At 43.3% G+C, this 20,260-nt stretch overlaps 1 pseudogene; it reads left to right on the top strand.

Annotated features, from left to right (window-relative positions):
* Positions 1-16,452: 16,452 nt before the first annotated feature.
* On the top strand, positions 16,453-16,570 carry LOC126189870 (5S ribosomal RNA; annotated as a pseudogene).
* Positions 16,571-20,260: the final 3,690 nt, after the last annotated feature.

The following is a 20,260-nucleotide window of genomic DNA, read 5'->3' as shown; positions in this document are numbered from 1 at the left end:
TAAAGTTTCCCCTTCCTGGGACAATGAATTCACGGTGTTCTTATTTCAATTTCCAGGAGTGTATATTCCTTAAACAACTGTAAAATCCGTTACATAGATTAGTTGTAATTCTGTTCGCTTAAGGACTTCTTTTATTACATTCACAGGCGCAGTCTGCCAGAAAAGACTGGTTTCGTGTCTGTGTGCGAGCTACTACATAGCTGTAGCTGTGGCAATATATGCTTGAAGTAGTTCGTCGCACTACTGGTGTTTGGTGTGGTGATTATGCATATTACGGCACCTGTCGACCCTTTTGAGACTAAGTCAGATTATTTTTCAGATTGCCATCTCGTTACCTTACTTGTCTTTGGCAGAATGATGAAACTACATACAAAAATATTCTGGCGATCTTCGAGTTGAGTACTTGCACATCACTCTGTTGCGAACGTCTAATACACATCCAAGCCACTAGTGAGAAAGTGAACAGTGATAGCAGAAGCCAAGGGTGACATTTGCGCTACATTTCACACTATACGAAGCAGAAATATATTCCCTGAGAAACTGCAAGTATCGCTATATGACATCATAGGAATTACTTAAACATAGCCCATTTATATGAAATTTTCAGATATTGTTCTTTAAGGGGAGTTAGTATGATGAAACTGTCAAACAATTCCAATTGGAAGTCTACTTTTTATCATTTCAAAGTTAATAGTGCAAGTGTCATAAAATCCAGTCGTTCTGCAATCACTTACTTAACTGTCTCTGCCTCTGGAAATAATCAGTCGAGAAGGTGGAGGAATACAGTTATTTATTCCTGGATTTCATGTCCGTGTTCAGAGGTTGACTGCACTGTGTAAACAGAAGATGAGGTATTCCACATGCTTCTAATGCTTTGTAAGTGTTGAATTGTGCCGTCCGCGGTGGTCGATCGGTTCTAGGCGCTACAGTCTGGAACCACTACGGTCGCAGGTTCGAATCCTGCCTCGGGAATGGGTGTGTGTGATGTCCTTAGGTTAGTTAGGCTTAAGTAGTTCTAAGTTCTAGGGGACTGATGACCTCAGAAGTTAAGTCCCATAGTGCTCAGAGCCATTTGAACCATTTTGTTGAATTGTAAAGATAAACTCTAAATGGTAAAGGAAGGGTTGAAGGTAGAAACATTAAAGAATTCTATTTATTATGAAACAGCAGTAGGATACAACCAATACCACTTACAAGAAATTAAAGAAGCAGTTTGGGCTATATTCGTCCACAAGTTATCCACTGATGATACCCCAATACATAACCTTCGTCCACTGGGTGCTGATCCATGGTGCAAGTACTGCAAAGCTCGTGTAGCAGGTACAGAGGAACAATTTAGACACAAAAAACACCGTACCATTTGCAGCGGTGGAAGTTATTAATTTATTGGAAAGAGAATTAGTGCATTCTGAACTTCTCTCCAGGTGTCCCCAAAGTCAACGATAAACCTGAATGAGTGTTTCAATGATGTAATATGGACCCACATACCAAAAGTGTATTTGTAGAAATGAAATTCTTGGTATTTGTGATGCTGAGATAACATTTAATGAAGGCAACAGGGAGGAATTAGGGTATTAGAGCCAACTGAAAGCACGCCTGGAGCCAATATGCTTCCAGCCAAATGGTTCAATTTAGAATCATGAAGGTCCAGCGTGCAGCAGAAGAAACTACTAAAGAAGCAAGAGAGAGGAAAAAAAGCTAGTGCTTACACCTGAAAGATGATCAACAACAGGAGCTGCCATAGCCAAATGTGAGTTGATATCATCTTTGAACCTGATTTCCTGAAAATGACTTTTTGTTTAAAATATTTGACCCATTATCTCAGGAACTATTACAGATACGTACAACAAATTTTATTGTAACATCTCAGAACACCCCAGAACCACCAAAAGACATGTACCTCTAACAGCTTTTTACTTCCAGAGGGAAAAGGTGAAGGTTTTAAAGAAAACATTGAACATAATTTGAAAATGGAGAGCTAATTTATTATTTGTCTGTATGTTCTGAATCTGGTTCAGTAATCAGAAAAGAAGTTACGCAATACTTCCTAAAAATTTCAGGTTTCTATCTATCTAACAGGTCATCACTACTGCAATTTTAACGCTGTAGGTACAGGGCGTACTTACTCCCCTTAAGTGTCATTAAATATTAAAATTTTTGTAATTTAAATTACATGACTTTGTAAATTGATGAGTTGAACTGAAATTGATATTTTAACATACATTTATTACTTAAACATTTCTTTATTATTTATCTGAAAATATAAAGTGAGGGTCATCGACATTAAATAGTTTTATAATATATCATTTGTAATAGTAGTTTCACGTATCTTATTGTAGGTAATGGATATTACACCTAATTATGACGTACACTGTGGTTTAATGCCAGAAAGTCACACGAAACTATTCTTTACGTTTCTTATTTGATATCTTGAAAGCCAATTGTTTATATTTTTCTAGTAAGCATAATATTATACTTCTAACTTTATTAGAAATTTTGGTGTTCATTATGTTTCATTTTCTTACTTTCTCTGCAGCTTCAGACACATAAAGTCACACTCGGCTACAGAGTACTTTCTTCATAAAGCTTTCGGTCTAAGGAAGACATACAAGAGCTTTATGGTTGTAATTGAGAGTTTCTTGGAGACCTACGTCACGTGTCAGTTGCTCTCTGAATACACAATAACTGATGGTGACCTTCGTGGAGAACGGAAGTACTGTTATGTGGTACATGTGTTTGTGTTTTAATGTGGCTTAACTTTCGTTTATTTTCGTGTCTGTGAATAATAACCAAACTGAAATCTTTGCAACTGCGTTCAACATCTCTTCGATATTCCATTTTCCTACTTTTGTAGGTAGGAAAATGGAATATCGAGGAGATGTTGAACGCAGTTGCAAAAATTACCACTATATTACCTCAGGTAAGTTCTCGGATAAAACTGTTAAGCACCCTGGAGGAATGGCCCAACAACCACTACTATTTCGAACGCGCTGCTTACGTCGAAGAACATGCAGATATAGATGAATCTCTCATTAATATTTGGAACAGCCATGAGATAATGCCATCAAACATAGCTGCGCTGCAAATGAAGCAGAAGCTTCACTTAAGTCGGGTTTTCCGATGCAGTAGCCATCCGATCCGGAACATAACCACGTCACTACTGGTTCCGCCAACTGCGAACGGGGGATTAACTTTATTCTCAATCCTATGATGATCCACTGGCAACAGCCGAGCTACAGCTTCATATCCCACGTTGTAGGAACAGAGTAAAAATGATTGTGTGTACGGTAAGCTTTGTATTTTTGCAAATCCACGGCTCTCAACATTCAAAGACCGATAACAAGCACTCTGATCGACTACTTCTACCTGATAGTTATTTGCTTCTGTTATATGTTCCTCACATTAAGAGCTAATTCTGATGTAACGTAAGACACAGTTTCCACTGTAACATAAAAGTGCTTCTACCTTCCCTGTTTCTGTATATTTCAATAACTTTTAAAAATATTTAATCTATCAGTTGTCATCATATGTTTAAAGTTTTCCTGTTTTGTTCCTCTTAGATACGTTATGCCTATCGCTGCTAACATTTATTGACTCTCAGAGTCATCAGCTATTTTTGGTAGATAGTAGCTACCATGAAGTAATCACACCAAACCTGATTCGAAGGCACTACAGCTCTTTGTTTGAGACACTTTTTAAACACAGCTTATTGTAGTGATTGAACTACCTCCATAGAAGCATACACCGTTCCAAACAACGTTTCACATAGAAAACAGAGTTTTAAGGAATCTGAATTACTAAAAAGTGATTAAGAAAGAAATTATTACACAGTATCTAGACAAAATTCTTGTTCGTCACGAGGGAAGTACCCCAGCTTGATCAGCTGAAATGGATTAAAAATGATTTGAAAATGTGGAGAACTGTCTCTTCTACGACCCACCAATGACAGTTATCTGTAAAACTCTGCACTTGTGTAAGGAACAGAGTAACACATCTCTTCAAGTTGGAATGGTCTGTGTGGAAAATTTCTCTACATATTTGCGATAGTGTCAGAGATTAGAGAAGAGGAGCGTTTGCTGTATCTTGAAGGGCTGCTAGTAACACAGAGAAGGAAAGGAACACTCTCCAAATTGTTCTCCCCTCTGCAGAGGGATAGATTAGTAATGGAAATATTGCTGAAGCTGTGACGATTCTGTGCGATGTACTTTCTCCCAGTAATGCTACCACAGTAAACCGGCATTAGTATTTTTGAAACAAAAAAAAATACTTACGTGAGGCATTGTGAAAAAACAGCTTGCAATCATAGGATTGTCTCATCTAGGAAGTTTCAGGTAGTATTTTGAAAAAAAAAAACAAGCAAAATGAAAACAGTCGCACACCCAGCTTAATAGTACTGAAAAGAGTTTCAAACCCAACTTATTCACGTCTTTTCCTGATTTCTGCAATAAACAGGTAGCTAAAAGACAAGCAGATTCAAGTCATAAAATAGATGAAATGAAAACTGATGGGGACAATGGGTGGTATAACTTTTACAAATAAAAAAAAACTGTTTCCATCAATCACTGAAATGTTAGGAAAATTAAAAGTCATGAAAGGGTCCTGTAGCCACCTTTCATTGCCAACTCTCGTAGTGGTCAAGTCGGCAAAGAGGTTTCCGCTACTTGGGAGAAATCCACCAGCGTTAGGTTGGTGCCGGAAATGGCATCCTGGGGTTTCCCGGTCCACGCGGAGCGTGGAAGAGGCTGGAGAAGCGGGAGGCAGTCGGCCGCCGGTACGGGAAGCGTACACAGCTGTGCTCCAGTTGAAGAAGGGTGAGTTGGACTGACCGCGTGGCGCGTTGTCACATAGAGAGGGGAGCTTTTAGCTTTTGGTCACGAATTTCGTCTTATAAAGATTTACTTGCTGGGTTGCAGCAGGGAATGCAAGGCTTTTGTAGACTTTCAGTTTGATTCCCAATGCAGTCTTGACTTTGATCCGTGAGAGGAACGCAGCACAAGGGAGTTGCATATGTTGAAGTGCCCTCGGTTCAGTGTGAATGTTTATGTGCCTACAACTGTGTGTGTATGCTTCTAATCTTTTCCAGATCTTGGTAATTTTTGTGTATTTGTGAATTTTCTTTGTCTCATGTGATTAAAATTTGGCCACGGTCCATAGAAATTGTCTCCGCGGACCGAGTGGACACGCGAGTCTGTTATGAAACGTGTAGTATTTCACAAGCAATTGTACACAGTTAGCATGCAACAGCAGTCTATAGATGCACTACATCAATGTTTTAAGGAATAAATAATTTTGCATTCAATCTTATCTTGTGTACCGATGTTACGTCGCCGTTACCTTCGCCATTTACCTCGTAGTTTTCCTTGTTGGCCCACCTATAGCGTTTCCATGTGCACAGGTGTAGTGATTAGTGTCCCTTTTTTTATCTGAAACAAATGCTCTGGAATAGATCGTGTTTTCACGAATCTTGCTGCAGGCTGCACTTACGCATGGTGTTCACGCCCTTTTTACTTTACTCAATATTTGATTCACGGGAAGAATGCCTGGATCATATTAATAACTACATCCCATTCTTTATCAATGACTTTACAATGAATGTTCTTTTGTGAGTTTTTCTTATTAATAAATTAAGTAATTTTCCGACTCAGTGCTACTTCTTCTTTGTCGTGTGGCTAGAGTTGGTGGCGACCCTATCTTTTATATTGATTTCAGTGTCAAGTAGCATTTTCTTATTCAAAGTGCGCGTGGCTCTTTTAGCTATCAGGATACATTCAAAGGGCGCTTCATGCTTCTTGCACATAGCGTCCTTATATTCACGCTACTTATATTCACGCCACTTACACATGGCTTACCCTGCTCACGGATTTCGGTAAACCAGAGATCTTCTGATGCGCAGTGAGGATTAGTTATTTTCGGTTGGATGTGCTAATTGGTATATTGTCTTTCTGTGACACAGAATTTACGTGAATTTATGATATAGGTGTGCATTTTCTTACATGTTTTATCTTGTATATGTATTGCTGTATAGATATTGTGATTTAGTATTCAATTGTGTTACAAGTGTGGGTTGACTCTTGTCCTGTGGCGTGTATCGGTGTCATATAGTAAATCTTGGGTGCTTTGTGGGGACTGTGAGTCCATTAGGAGACTTTGGCATTATTCTTGTTGTATTTTGGAGCACGGATTAACTATCCTTATGATGGAGACGCGTAGCTGTTCAGGGAGCCGCGATCGGAAAAACCTGCCAGACAATAACCCTGAAGAAGGACGAGGTCAAAACGTCGAGTCCGACCAGGAACGAAACGCGGAAAACGCAAATACAAGTGGTGTCCATCCTGAGCCCGCTGTAGTGATTTCGAATTATTCGATAGATGCAAATTCATTACAGGCTATGCTACGACAATTACTAGACAGTAATAAAAAACAAGCAGAAGAAATTAGGAGGCATATCGAGGAAGCGAATAAAAGATTGACTAGTGAAATAGTACAGGGTGTTGGGGAGAAACTGGCGATCATTGACCAACGCATCTCCGCCTTAGAAGAGGGGCACCAAGTCATTAGCAAGCGGGTGATGGAGCAAGAAGAAAGGTTCGCTGGGAATATACGTGTACTAGCAGAACAATGCCAGAGTGAACAAGCGGCTCTTGAGTCCCGAGTAGGACGAAATTCCGCCAGGGATCTCCGCGCGTTAGCAGAACAATGCCAGAGTGACCACGCGGCTCTTGTGTCCCAAATAGAGGACACTGCGGCTAAGTGTCCGGTCCACCTTAGCGCGCAGGTAGAAACCCTCAGCCAGGCGATAATAGCTCTCGAGCGAGAGCAAGGGCTTACGCAAACAAAGCAAGACACGGCCCACCGAGAGATGCGAGAAGAAATAGCCAGGATCTCAGACGCAGTGGCGCGTAAGTCTGACAATAATAGGGAAACGATTACCTCGTCATCAACGGATGCAGACGAAATACGGTCGATAAGGAAATGTCCGCGTGGACAGTGTGAAATAAACATACAACAAGGAGGGGTTACCGAGGGAATATGTGAGCGCATTGCCCGTTTAGAACTTCACCTAAAAGGGTTAAAGGCCAATGAAGTTGAAAGAAATGAACGAAAGGGCCATTATTCCGACGATGATTCCGGGAACGATGGCGAATTTGATCATCGTCATGATCACGGATCTCGTACCAGGTGGGAACGGCGCGGATCCCCTCAGGAACGTTCGCCAAGGGAAACTCACGAATTTGACTTTAAACATTTTCTGACCGTGAGGAAGTTTGAAGTCTTCCGTAACTCGGCTACGGGGATTCACCCGCGGGCCTGGTTACAGCAGTTCGAGTTCTCCCTCCCTCCTACGTGGCCCAGTGCGCACAAAATAGAGTATATGTGCGGCTACCTCGAAGGTGAGCCAGCGGCGCGCATGAGGTCAATTGCACGCAATTGCTACACTGTTGGGGAGTTTCGTCAACACTTCCTGTCGATATATTGGTCAGTGGCAGCGCAAAGTCGTGTAAAACACGGACTCATTATGCTACCAGAGTTAAACAGGTCAAAATTCTCCAGCCCTGTGCAGATGTTCGAGCACATGCTGCAGGCGAATGAACATCTTGACGATCCTTATGGACCTGCAGAAATTATTCGTATTTGCCTGGGAAAGTTTCCAATGCAGTTGCGGCACGTTATCCTTGCAGGACGATGTAAGGATGACGTAGAGGGGTTTCGCAGTCTCCTTTTAGAGCTTGAGTGCGATGCGAATGGCACCACGCAGAATTACGGTCAGAGCGCCTACGAGCAGCGGCCGCGCAAGCGAAGCCGCAGCCGTAGAGACAGGTGGCAATACAGACGTAATGACTCGCCTGAGAGTTACAGAATGCGCGAGCGTTGGCAGCGTCGCGACTCCTCACGGAACGCGGGCAGAACGAACTATGCCAATGGTCATCATTCGCCTAGAGGAAATCAAAGACACCCCTGGGAGTTTAGAAGATATGGTAATGAGCAGAGATTTAGGCGCAATTACAGCGGACCTAGGAACGGTAGTCGTGACCGACCCCAGAATAATTATCGAACAAGCAACAACAGGGGTGCCGTAAACAGTACGGGTGGTCTGCCAGTGGGTGTTGAAATTCGTCCCGCAAACCCGCGGCACAATCCGACAAATGCCTCTAATCAAAGGGATCAATGACTGTTGGCTGGCTCGGTTGGCGTCAAACTTAATGAGGACCGGTGCTATTGATGATATTGATGTGCATTTGAATAAAGGAAGACGATATTAGGGAAGATTTGTTGAGAGAGGGCCACAGTATTGGTGTGCCCGCGGTAAACCCAGTCGCCTCTGTTTCGTAAAATTACAGTGTATATTTTCCAATGTTTTGATTCACTCTGGTGTGATTGAAATTAAAGTTTATATTTTCTATGAATTGTAAAGGGTCCCCCAATATGTGTGTAGTTATTTCTTCTTGTCAGCAGAAAGGAGTAGTGTTGTGCAGCTTCAAAACGTCTGAATGTGAATGATCATGAGGCTCATGTGAAGTGTTTCCTGTTACGGTAAGATGGCTTTCGTTTTTTGATGACTAAAAAGGTATCGGGTGTGTTCCCGTGGCGAGTCAATGGTCGTAAGGTAATTCTTGTTGAGAAATTACAGTTGTAGTGTTCTTATTCCCCTTAGGTGAGCAAGATTCAGTGAGACTTTTCAAATGTACTGCGATGTTGATGAAGCGACTTGGTGACTTGTAGGTGAAGGATTTGTGTATGAAAGGAGATTAATAGTGTTTGATTTTCAGAGTTGCCATCTTATAAGATATTTGGAAAGTGTAACTTGCCGCCACATACTACTAGGTACGGTTGAGGGCACCAGGATGTGAAACCCCAGAAGATGTATATGGAAACAGCTTATAAACTCAAGCAGCTTGATATTTAATAGAGAATCAATGCGACTACCTCCAAGCTAAAATAACATGACGGTAGGTGAGGACCCCTGGGGACATGTGGTGAGTAAGTGTGTAATCATTATGAGTATCTTATGATAGAAGTAAGTTGGGTACTCATGGCCCTGGACAATGGATTTCTTTTGACAGTATTTTTTTATGTACTTATAGGACGAAGTGTTTATGTGTTGCTAATAGGATAGGATGATATTTATTTTCATTTTTATGCCCACTGACCTTTTGCATTAGTCTGATGAATAGATGTTGAAACAGTTACCATTCCAGATGTGACTTGAATGAACCTTCTGTGTCTCATTAATCATAACTTTTATTATGCAATGTCCATAGAAAAGAAGTCTCGGAAATTTTTCACAGATCAGCAAACATGTTCTGCAAACCTTGGAGGAGCAGTCAATGAACAACGATATGGGTATTGGTGTTGGAAGGAATATTTTGTTTATATGTGGGAATTGTAGTCGGGCTATATGGTGATGGTGACTAGTACGAGATGTGTAGATTGTGTGTGAGAGCGTAGTTAGGAGCAGGTAGAGTTTTGTGTCTGTAGCTAGCAGCGGCGCCAAATCCTATCCAAATCCTGACCAAACCTTGTACAAGATCTACCCTGAATGATTGACAGCAGATGTAATGCTGGAACTATATTTTATAAAAAGGATTTTTTGTTTGTTTGAATATTGGTTATTTAATTTTCTTCATTGTTTTTTTTTATTAGTAATGTTAAGAAGGCCCTTTTTGTCAAGTTAATTTTGGGCACTATTCCATGTATTGATCAGGAGTGAGAAACTCCGAAGATTTTGTGGTAATCTGTACACATGATATTTTGTAACGATCCCTGTGAGCGCAGTTCTTAAGAGGGTGCAAGGCCGCCTAGGGAGCCTCCGCATCAGAAAGCACAGGGCTTGGTCCACCGGCAGGCGTTGCCGAACCCTGGTATCAACGGCGAAGCAATGATGCGGCGAGCGGTCACAGCTGTTTCCCCGTCAGAGGGGAGGGGACGCTGGTCTTCCCCCAGGCGCAGGCTCACACCGGAGTCCGCAGGCGTGTCACCACGGCAGCGCCAGCTGATGGCCGGCGTTCCTCCCCATGCGCTAGTCATCTGACAAGCGAAAGGGAAAGTATGACGCACACCAGGCGAGGCCGCCGATCCCTGAGCGCCGCTAGTCCAGACGGCTGCTGCGGTGAGGTAACGCCCACTGCCCGGAGGGACGCGGGTCCCACCACTGACGCATCAGCTGAGACGGTGCAAAGAGGTGATAAGCGGGTCTCAAGCCCGACACCCGCACGAGTTTACGTCGACCTCGATGCGACGCAAAAGAGCGCGTGTCTCCCCATTGACACGACAGGAGACAGGGGCGTGTGTCGTAAAACACATTCCTCCACAACACACGGACGACGACCGCCAAGCCGCCTTCTCGATGATGAGGCAGGGCCCACAAGTGGCGATGTCCTGCAAATCTGCAACGCCGAACCATCCCACAGTATGGACGCAGAGGGTGGAAACGGGCACGAGGCAACGTCGCGGGGTGCTGTCTAGGATGAACAACCTGGGTTACAACGGACGTTACAATCAACGCCGCTGCGAACTCCCCAGTGTTGTGGTCCCCTAGTAGCTTATCCTCCAAGTCGCCTTTAGAAGAGACGCACACCCCAGCACCTAAAGAGAATACCCAGTGAAACAACCATGTGGCGAAACTGAAAAATGACAGCGTGTCAACGAGTTGATTTCTGGATGTGTTTTTGTACTCATGTCTTATTTTCCATAGGTGATTATTTACCAGCTGTCATACCACTGGGTTCATTAATGATTTTGTATCACTGTATTTGTTGTGAATATTGTATTTCGCACTTTCACTTGCATGTTTTTATATATGTCAGCACCAGCTGATACTGCTTTGGTTCGTGATAATGATTGTGCATCATTGTATTTGTTTATATATTTATATATATTATGTACCTGTTCACCTATGTCACTATGTTAACTTTTTATAGTTGGTTAAAGCAATTTTAAAATAATATCTCATGGTTGTGGTCGTAGTAGGTCAGATGACATGATGTTAGCGTAGTATATCACGCTTAATTTAATTTGTTCTGTTTGCTTTGCGGACCGCATGAGGTCACAATTATTGACTAAGGTCAGATAAAACTCACTTGGATATAAGAGATTAATCAACTCCGTTGTGCTGCTGTTTACTGTTGCAATTGTTACTCGTTAGGGTATGTTTGTTTCGAAGACTGTTGGCGAATCTCCTAGCATGGCGAGAAAATTCGCGGCACAGTCTTCTCCGGGACGTTTGGGGTGATGAAAGGGTCCTGTAGCCACCTTTCATTGCCAACTCTCGTAGTGGTCAAGTCGGCAAAGAGGTTTCCGCTACTTGGGAGAAATCCACCAGCGTTAGGTTGGTGCCGGAAATGGCATCCTGGGGTTTCCCGGTCCACGCGGAGCGTGGAAGAGGCTGGAGAAGCGGGAGGCAGTCGGCCGCCGGTACGGGAAGCGTACACAGCTGTGCTCCAGTTGAAGAAGGGTGAGTTGGACTGACCGCGTGGCGCGTTGTCACATAGAGAGGGGAGCTTTTAGCTTTTGGTCACGAATTTCGTCTTATAAAGATTTACTTGCTGGGTTGCAGCAGGGAATGCAAGGCTTTTGTAGACTTTCAGTTTGATTCCCAATGCAGTCTTGACTTTGATCCGTGAGAGGAACGCAGCACAAGGGAGTTGCATATGTTGAAGTGCCCTCGGTTCAGTGTGAATGTTTATGTGCCTACAACTGTGTGTGTATGCTTCTAATCTTTTCCAGATCTTGGTAATTTTTGTGTATTTGTGAATTTTCTTTGTCTCATGTGATTAAAATTTGGCCACGGTCCATAGAAATTGTCTCCGCGGACCGAGTGGACACGCGAGTCTGTTATGAAACGTGTAGTATTTCACAAGCAATTGTACACAGTTAGCATGCAACAGCAGTCTATAGATGCACTACATCAATGTTTTAAGGAATAAATAATTTTGCATTCAATCTTATCTTGTGTACCGATGTTACGTCGCCGTTACCTTCGCCATTTACCTCGTAGTTTTCCTTGTTGGCCCACCTATAGCGTTTCCATGTGCACAGGTGTAGTGATTAGTGTCCCTTTTTTTATCTGAAACAAATGCTCTGGAATAGATCGTGTTTTCACGAATCTTGCTGCAGGCTGCACTTACGCATGGTGTTCACGCCCTTTTTACTTTACTCAATATTTGATTCACGGGAAGAATGCCTGGATCATATTAATAACTACATCCCATTCTTTATCAATGACTTTACAATGAATGTTCTTTTGTGAGTTTTTCTTATTAATAAATTAAGTAATTTTCCGACTCAGTGCTACTTCTTCTTTGTCGTGTGGCTAGAGTTGGTGGCGACCCTATCTTTTATATTGATTTCAGTGTCAAGTAGCATTTTCTTATTCAAAGTGCGCGTGGCTCTTTTAGCTATCAGGATACATTCAAAGGGCGCTTCATGCTTCTTGCACATAGCGTCCTTATATTCACGCTACTTATATTCACGCCACTTACAGTCAGATTGCCATTATTTTCAACTTAACACAACATATATATATATATATATTGACGACACCGTCTCTGGTGTGCTACTTGAATACGCAGGGTAAGTTACACTGAGAAAATATATATACGACACCGTCTCTGGTGTGCTACTGGCATATGCGGGGTAAGTTACACTCAGAAATAATTGTCAAGAATAGAATTCGACACGTTGTGCCGTTTCCTATTTAATTCGCATCGAAGTTAGCCAATCGGGCCGTCACACGCGCAGATTCTATTAGCACACCAGAGACGGTGTCATCAAACGTATTCTTCATTTGGTTTCTTAAAACTGAACAAGAGAGAGATACAAAAATTAAACATGAGACGGTAGTAACAATCGAACCCCAGCCAAAGGTTGAGCAGTCTCGTGCGTTACCATCTACGCTATAAGAACAACTGATATTGTATCTGGCGCGCCGCTTGAATTTGCGCACGCAACGGCCTGATTGTCTTTTTTCCTCAAGAAAACTGTCGAGAAAACTGTCGTACTGTCCATGTGCTACACGATAAGATGTGTATAAATTTTCTCGGAAGCAGTAATTCGCAGTAATTTGGTTAGGAAGAACAGACGACGGTAATCGTTCGAGAGAAGCCTCCATGGTGCCGAAACTCATTAACTTCTGCGATCCTGGTATCTGCGATAGGTCGGCAGAAACTGTAATGGGTGTGATACATAATAAAAATAAAGAGGAAAAGGAACGGCAATATTTAACGACTAGCGGAAAACTATATTTCTCCTGGAAAGTATGCTACCTGCCTGATAGCCGCGGAAAGCCGAGTAGAAAGGGAAGGGGAAAACGGAGGAGGGAAAATTCCGGTCCTGTCGTGATTCACGGCTGGCGCCGCCACTTTAAAGCCGGCGCCGCCCCACTGCCCCTCCTCCACCCACCCCCGCTTCCGCCATCCCCACCACACACTGTCTGCTGGCTTTCCACTACATTTGTACCAGCTCTTCCCTCCCAACCCTCTCTCTCCCAGCCCCTCTCTCAAGGGGAATTTCATCGCCAAGATCCAGGAAGCCACAGCGCCGGCCATCCCCCTCGTGCGATGTTGCCCCAGCGCAGTTTCCCCCAGGAAACACGCACGCACACACACACACACACACACACACACACTCTTAGTCGCTCCCTGGACTTAAGTATGGACAATGACAAATGGAAGTTAGCGTCTGCCCATGATTCGTGCTCTAAAGTCCGAAGCGGTTAACTCGACCACTTGTGTGAAACGGGAAATCCGGGATCGAGTCCCGGTCAGGCGCCAATTTTCATTGGCGTGATTCCAATAAACAGCCGAAGGTGGTTCATATTCGCAACTGAATACTTCGTGACTTGTGGTAATTTATGCAGGACTGGAATCTGAAGTACATACAAGCAGTCGCGTTAACGAGTTAGACCATACGAGCACGTTTACAACATCGACTGCAAACTCAAAGTCACGTAATTTTTCCTCTCATTTTACCAAACCAACAAGCAGAGGTTCTTACTTTAGGTACAATACCAAGTATGACAGAGAACCGTGGCTAATTCTGCTGTAGGGATGAACATCAACATCAACTGAATATGATTGGGATCAGTAGGGATGAAATCAGTGAAGCGTATTGTCAAGAAAAGATATGAGTCTTGTTCAGGAACTGTGAATCTGCTATGTGATGAATATGTCGTGCCATGTAGGAAGAAGATATAAGTGATACTGAGTGTTTTGCTTGAACCTAGAGAAAAATTTGGTTTCAATTTTCGCTACAGGTGCAAATCTGGCGCTGTGAATACAAGAAAGACGTGTAGAAATGTTTCCTTTTTTGTGGATTAGAAATGGCACATAGGCAGAAAAGACCAAACAAGTGAGAACGGCATAACTTTTATTTTATTATTAAACGCCGCTTACACAATTTGTTCAGTATGAGCACCGGAGGCATCGGCGAGATGCTGCCATTGTAAAACGAAGTGATCAACAGTTTCTCGCAGCAGTTCTGGTGGGCCGGCCGCTGTGGCCGAGCGGTTATAGGCGCTTCAGTCCGGAACCGCGTTGCTGTTACGATCGCAGGTTCGAATCCTGCATCGGGCGTGGATGTGTGTGATGTCCTTAGGTTAGTTAGGTTTAAGTAGTTCTAAGTCTAGGAGACATGACCTCAGATGTTGCCGACCGCGGTGGCCGTGCGGTTCTGGCGCTGCAGTCCGGAACCGCGGGACTGCTACGGTCGCAGGTTCGAATCCTGCCTCGGGCATGGGTGTGTGTGATGTCCTTAGTTAGGTTTAAGTAGTTCTAAGTACTAGGGGACTTATGACCTAAGATGTTGAGTCCCATAGCGCTCAGAGCCATTTGAACCATTTTTTTTAACCTCAGATGTTAAGTCCCATAGTGGTTAGAGCCAGTTCTGGTGGTATCTGAGCAACGTGTTCGTGTATACTGGCCTTCAGGTTATGTAGAGATTAAACGTGTCCCTGGTAAACTCGTTCTGTTAGACAGCCCCAGAGCAAAAAGTCACATGGATTCCGATCAGGTGATTTTGCAGTCCATGCGTCTGGAAAACCACTAGAGATAATACATACGTTCGTGGGAGGTTGTATTAAGCAGATCTTTCACTGGGCGAGCGGCATTAAGTGTTGCCCTACCGTGTATGAGAACAGTTGTTCTATACATTTGCGCTCTTCTAAAGCAGGGGCACATGGTCTACAAGGAGGTCTCGATGACGTGCAGAAGTCATCGTACACATGACAGGCCCTTTGTGTGTATACTCTTCAAAGAAGAACGGACCGAGAATAAAAGTGCTGAATCCACTCCATGCAATCACATATGGCGAGTGCAGCGACTCTTTGTGCACAACGCCCGGTTTAACAGTACCCAGAATTCGGCAGTTCCGTGTAGTCACTGCACCCTGTTGTATAAAATGTGTCTTGTAACTCCATAGAACATTTCCCGGCCACTTGTCATCAATTTCTATGTGTGTCAGAAGCTGAAGAGCAAATTCGGGACGTAGCTGCGGATCACGAGGTTTCAACTGCAGCACCATCTGGATCTTGTACAGGCACCAGTGTAAAATGGGCCGCAAAAGTTTCCGCAGTGTTGCCCGTGCGATGGAAAATTCTCATGACACTCACGAACACTAGGAGTACCCGATGTACGTGCTGCAATGTCAGTTACAGCAAAAGCAATCTCGTCAATAATTTCCACCGGGGTTGGACCTTTTCTCCTCCAGGTGTCACACCAAGATAAAACGTGTCTTCGAATTTCATTAAACCATTAAATCATTTAATTTAATTAAACCATTTAATGACATTAGGCGTCTCCTCATTCCTTTCAGACGATGCTCTCTCAATGCACCACTGTAATTGCTGCCGTTCACATAAAATAGTTTCACTAAGAGCGCACAGTTTTTCTTCTCGATAGCCATACTGTTCACTCACGTTACGGCTTATCACATTACAGCATGGGTGTCATACCGTCATACAGACAGTATACAGCTCCAGATTTGGCCCTGATGGCCACAACTGAAACTATTTTTTTGCCAGTGTAAGTCGGTTCCGCATTAACGCATTAACGTATCTATCAAGTTTCGTTGCCGTAGGATAATTACAGTCCATACGGGATCTCACTTTAATTATTACCGCCTGGTAAGCGTCTGCTTTGTACATGTGTACCTAATTACCAAAAAAAAAAAAAAGGGTATTGGAGTGCATGCCGGGCACAGTTAGTCTTCAACAAATATTTAACGTTAGCTTTATTGAGTGGTATGTTACTATTCTGGGTTACAGTTTTCAGAAACGTCGATGTGGACAGGCTTGGAAGCCGATAAACCTTTGAAACTCCTCGTTATCAATTCTCATACTAAAGATACTTTTTACGTTACTCGGCAGTCGTCACTTGCGGTCACTTTATTTACACGATCGTGGATTCTCACACCTAGTTCTGTGAAAGTTAAAATTTGTGAGGCGTATTGCCTAACATCACCAACGGCCTTGCCGCAGTGGTAACACCGGTTCCCGTCAGATCACCGAAGTTAAGCGCTGTTGGGCTGGGCTAGCACTTGGATGGGTGACCATCCGGTCCGCTGAGCACTGTTGGTAAGAGGGGTGCATTCAGACCTTGTGAGGCAAACGGAGGAGCTACTTGATTGAGAAGTCGCGGCTTAGGTCTCGGAGACTGACATACGGCCGGGAGGGCTGTGTGCTGACCACATGCCCCTCCATATGTGCATCTGGTGACGTCAGTGGGCTACGGATGACACGGCGGCCGGTGGTACCTTTGGGCCTTCGTGGCCTGTTCTGGCGGAGTTTAGTTTTCTTTATTGCCTAATATCGCATCTTGGCAGAATATTGTTTATTTTTGGTATTATCACTTTGAACATACTTTGGTTGGATACTTCTCCACGTTATGAGATATGGTTTTTAATAAAAGAGGTATTTAAAATAAGTCCAGGTCCGCACAACCTCCATTCCAAAGCACATTCCATGCAAATCCTGCGCTTCACATATGGCAGCTGCATGCACACACCCTTTCACTGCTGAGACTTGGGTAATCAATGGAGGGTCACGTAATGGCTTGGTAGCATCACTACACCATCTACAGCGCTCCAGAGCGACCAGTGTGTTCTGTTAAGAGGGTGACAGCATTTAGTCGGGTAAACTTGGTACAGATTGTGCAGTTAACTTCCAGTCGGTTGGATGGCCACAGATTTCTGAGTCACTTTACCTCTCCCGTGAATTGTAAACACCAGGTCGCCGTCTGCCGCTTGGAGAAGCAGCGAGCAGCTACCAGCCCTTGGCCACTACCCGCCTGTAGCGCAGGGTCCCGCTAAGTACAGAGCGCGCGGGCCGGATTACGCCGATCCCGGCCATCTGCATCTGCATTAATGCTCTGTGAGGAGAGGCAGTGCGAGGGGCTAACCAACACGCGCTGATCCGTCTGGGAGAGTAGCTGACCGCACCCGCCACGCCGTCTAATCCTCTGCCGAGACTTTGCTGCTCCTGATCGCTGCTGCGTTGTTTCCCGTCCCTGTTCCGATATTCAGACCAAGCGCGAGACTCACTGTTGTTGCCGCCATCTTGAGCAGGATTAAACATACACATACAAACGCACAAACACACACACACACACACACACACACACACAGATGTGCACACAGAACCTGCGGCATTTTCCGCAACCGATGGGTGCAAAGAATCTCACTGGTATGGTAGTAGCCGCAGGAAACGGTAAGGCAACGGGCTAGTATTAATTCAGGCATGTTATTAAAACAAATTTATCAACAAGAGATTCCTACTTAACATTTACAAAAAAAACACATTGCCTGACACTTAAAAAAAAAGTAACAGTTACAATACCCTTGATTAAATATTAACCCTGATCCAATACTGATAGCAAATAGCAGTGATGCAATGATGACAAATTTAAGCTCAAGACATTTACAACGATATCAATTACAAGTTTCAGTGATACTAGGTAACTACTTGACTTTAAAATTTAAATCCCCAAACATGTCTTAAAACGCATATACCAACCGTTAAGCAAAATTTGTAATGATCAATTGACACTAGCTGTAAAGTTAAATTCATACGAGAAAATTCTGAACCATTTGATATAAAGACTGGCGTTAGACAGGGAGATGGACTACCCTCATTGCTGAAAATTTCTGGCAGATTAAAACTGTGTGACGGACCGAGACTCGAACTTGGGACCCTTGCCTATCGCGGGCAAGTGCCTACCAGCTGCGCGACTCACGCGCTGTCGTCACAGCTTTACTTCCGCCAGTATGTCGTCTCCTACCTTCCAAACTTCACAGAAGCTCTCCTGCGACCTTGCAGAACTAGCACTCCTGGAAGAAAGGATATTGCGGAGAGATGAGCAGCGTAATGAAGTTTCGACGGAAAAATCCAAGCTGAAATCAATAGCTGAAGCATTCAGGTCTGAACAAGACAAAGATTGCATGCACGATAAAAATGGTCTCTGATAAAATCAGCGACTATGGGGCACAGATCGCCGAATAAAGAGTGATTGTCCACAGCATAAACAGTTACTCATAAAAATGACAGCTGACGCACGGGGTCAATGCACGGACAAGGCTGTTAAGTTCGAGCACATGCATTAACCTTCTTTGGACGACTACATACTAGTAGAAAAGGTCAAAATATAGTACAAGAGAAATTTCACGGTATGATGAGTGCTACTTAAAACTTGATTTTTATTACTAGTGCTGGCATACGCAAGTTTCATGAGTTCATACTAACAAAAGGGTCGCATCCTGTTGCTTTCGTGTAGTTCAGACCCGCTTTCTCTACATAGCATTCTGAGAAACAGAAAATAGAAATCTCTGTGAGCAAATTAAAAGACAATAAACACATGTGGAATGAGGGTGATAGTTATCATAATTTGAGTGAATTGTGGTCAGGCTTTTTGTGTAAATTTTCGTCTGCCAAACATTAGTGGACGGCCAAAACCAAATTGGTCATGCCCTCACCGGGCAGCTGCAGTGACGGTACCATTCGTCGAACTTTTCCAGAGATATTGGTATCATAATGTATATTTCGGTAAGCGCATCAAAGAAGACACAAACTCAAAGAAATTCTCATACAGCAGCTACCACTGTCTGTTCACAAGAGATAGCCATCACAAGACACAAAGCCATTGACGATGTATATTTTAGTGTAGTTCGAACTGAATCTGTCAACGCCCGAAAGAATGCAGCGCGAGAACCGTCATTCCGGCATAAGAAACAGAGACAATGCAGCGCCACGCAATAATCATCGTAATGAAAGGAATTTCTGGGTACCAAATCAGTGGACTCATCATAGTGAACCAAGAAGGTAAGACGACCGTAGGTAACAGTATGAAAGACAGCAGGAGTATCGTTGCGAATACCTGAGAAATGATTATTGTGAGACTTACGATCAATCGCGACACCGTAGACGAAATACTGACGTGCTTTCTGTTTGAGACTAACAGAAAAAAATGATTTTAGTTTCGGATGTGATCCACTCCAAAACTGAAAAGCCGATTTCCCTATGCATACAAAATAGCGGGAAATTCAAAAATTGGCAGGAAATTAAAAAAAGGTCCAAGATGCACAATTAATCTAATGGCTTAAAATCCAAGATGGCGGATGTAGCTCACTTGTGATAAGTGTAGAATCTAAGATCGCTGAGGATGCTAGCATGGTTGTCAGATTTCCCCAACCGCATGACATCAGAATCCAAGACTGTGGACTTGGTTACTACTGGCACAGAATGCAGGGTTATCAGATCATTTATATAGGGTATTCACTGATAAAAAATTAAAACCATTGGTTTTCCTCTGACATTACAATTCAGACTCCACTTTCTCTAAGTTAAAACTCTGTGCTGTTTGAATATTTACATTAGGCGAGAATAAGAAAAACTGCATCTTTAACATCCAAACAATTTCCCCACCCTTCTGACTTCACAGAGTGCATGTTTAAATAAGTTCTCCGCCCCGGTGGGCCTAAGTTTAAAATGAGAGGATGCTGAAAAAAATTCACACATCCTAAGTTTAAAACTGTGGTAAATTCAAAAATCTACTAACTCTAAGTTTAAAATGGCGGTAAGCCCGCTGGTACAGCCTACATAATTGTCAAAAGGAGAGCATTTATCCTAATTTTAGATCTGTATAGCTGATTTGTGCAACCTAAATCGTTGTCAAACAACTGCCACTGTCTTATGCGGAGAAGTATGCACTTGAGTTTTATTTGTTTAAACATGCCATAAGAGCCTGCTCGTAGAACTCATGCCATACCTCACCAT

This window comes from Schistocerca cancellata, chromosome 5 (genome assembly GCF_023864275.1).
Source record: "Schistocerca cancellata isolate TAMUIC-IGC-003103 chromosome 5, iqSchCanc2.1, whole genome shotgun sequence".
In the NCBI taxonomy this organism is placed as follows: Eukaryota; Metazoa; Arthropoda; class Insecta; order Orthoptera; family Acrididae; genus Schistocerca; species Schistocerca cancellata.
The sequence above is the reverse complement of the archived record's forward strand: the minus strand, read 5'-3'. Positions and strand labels throughout refer to the sequence as shown.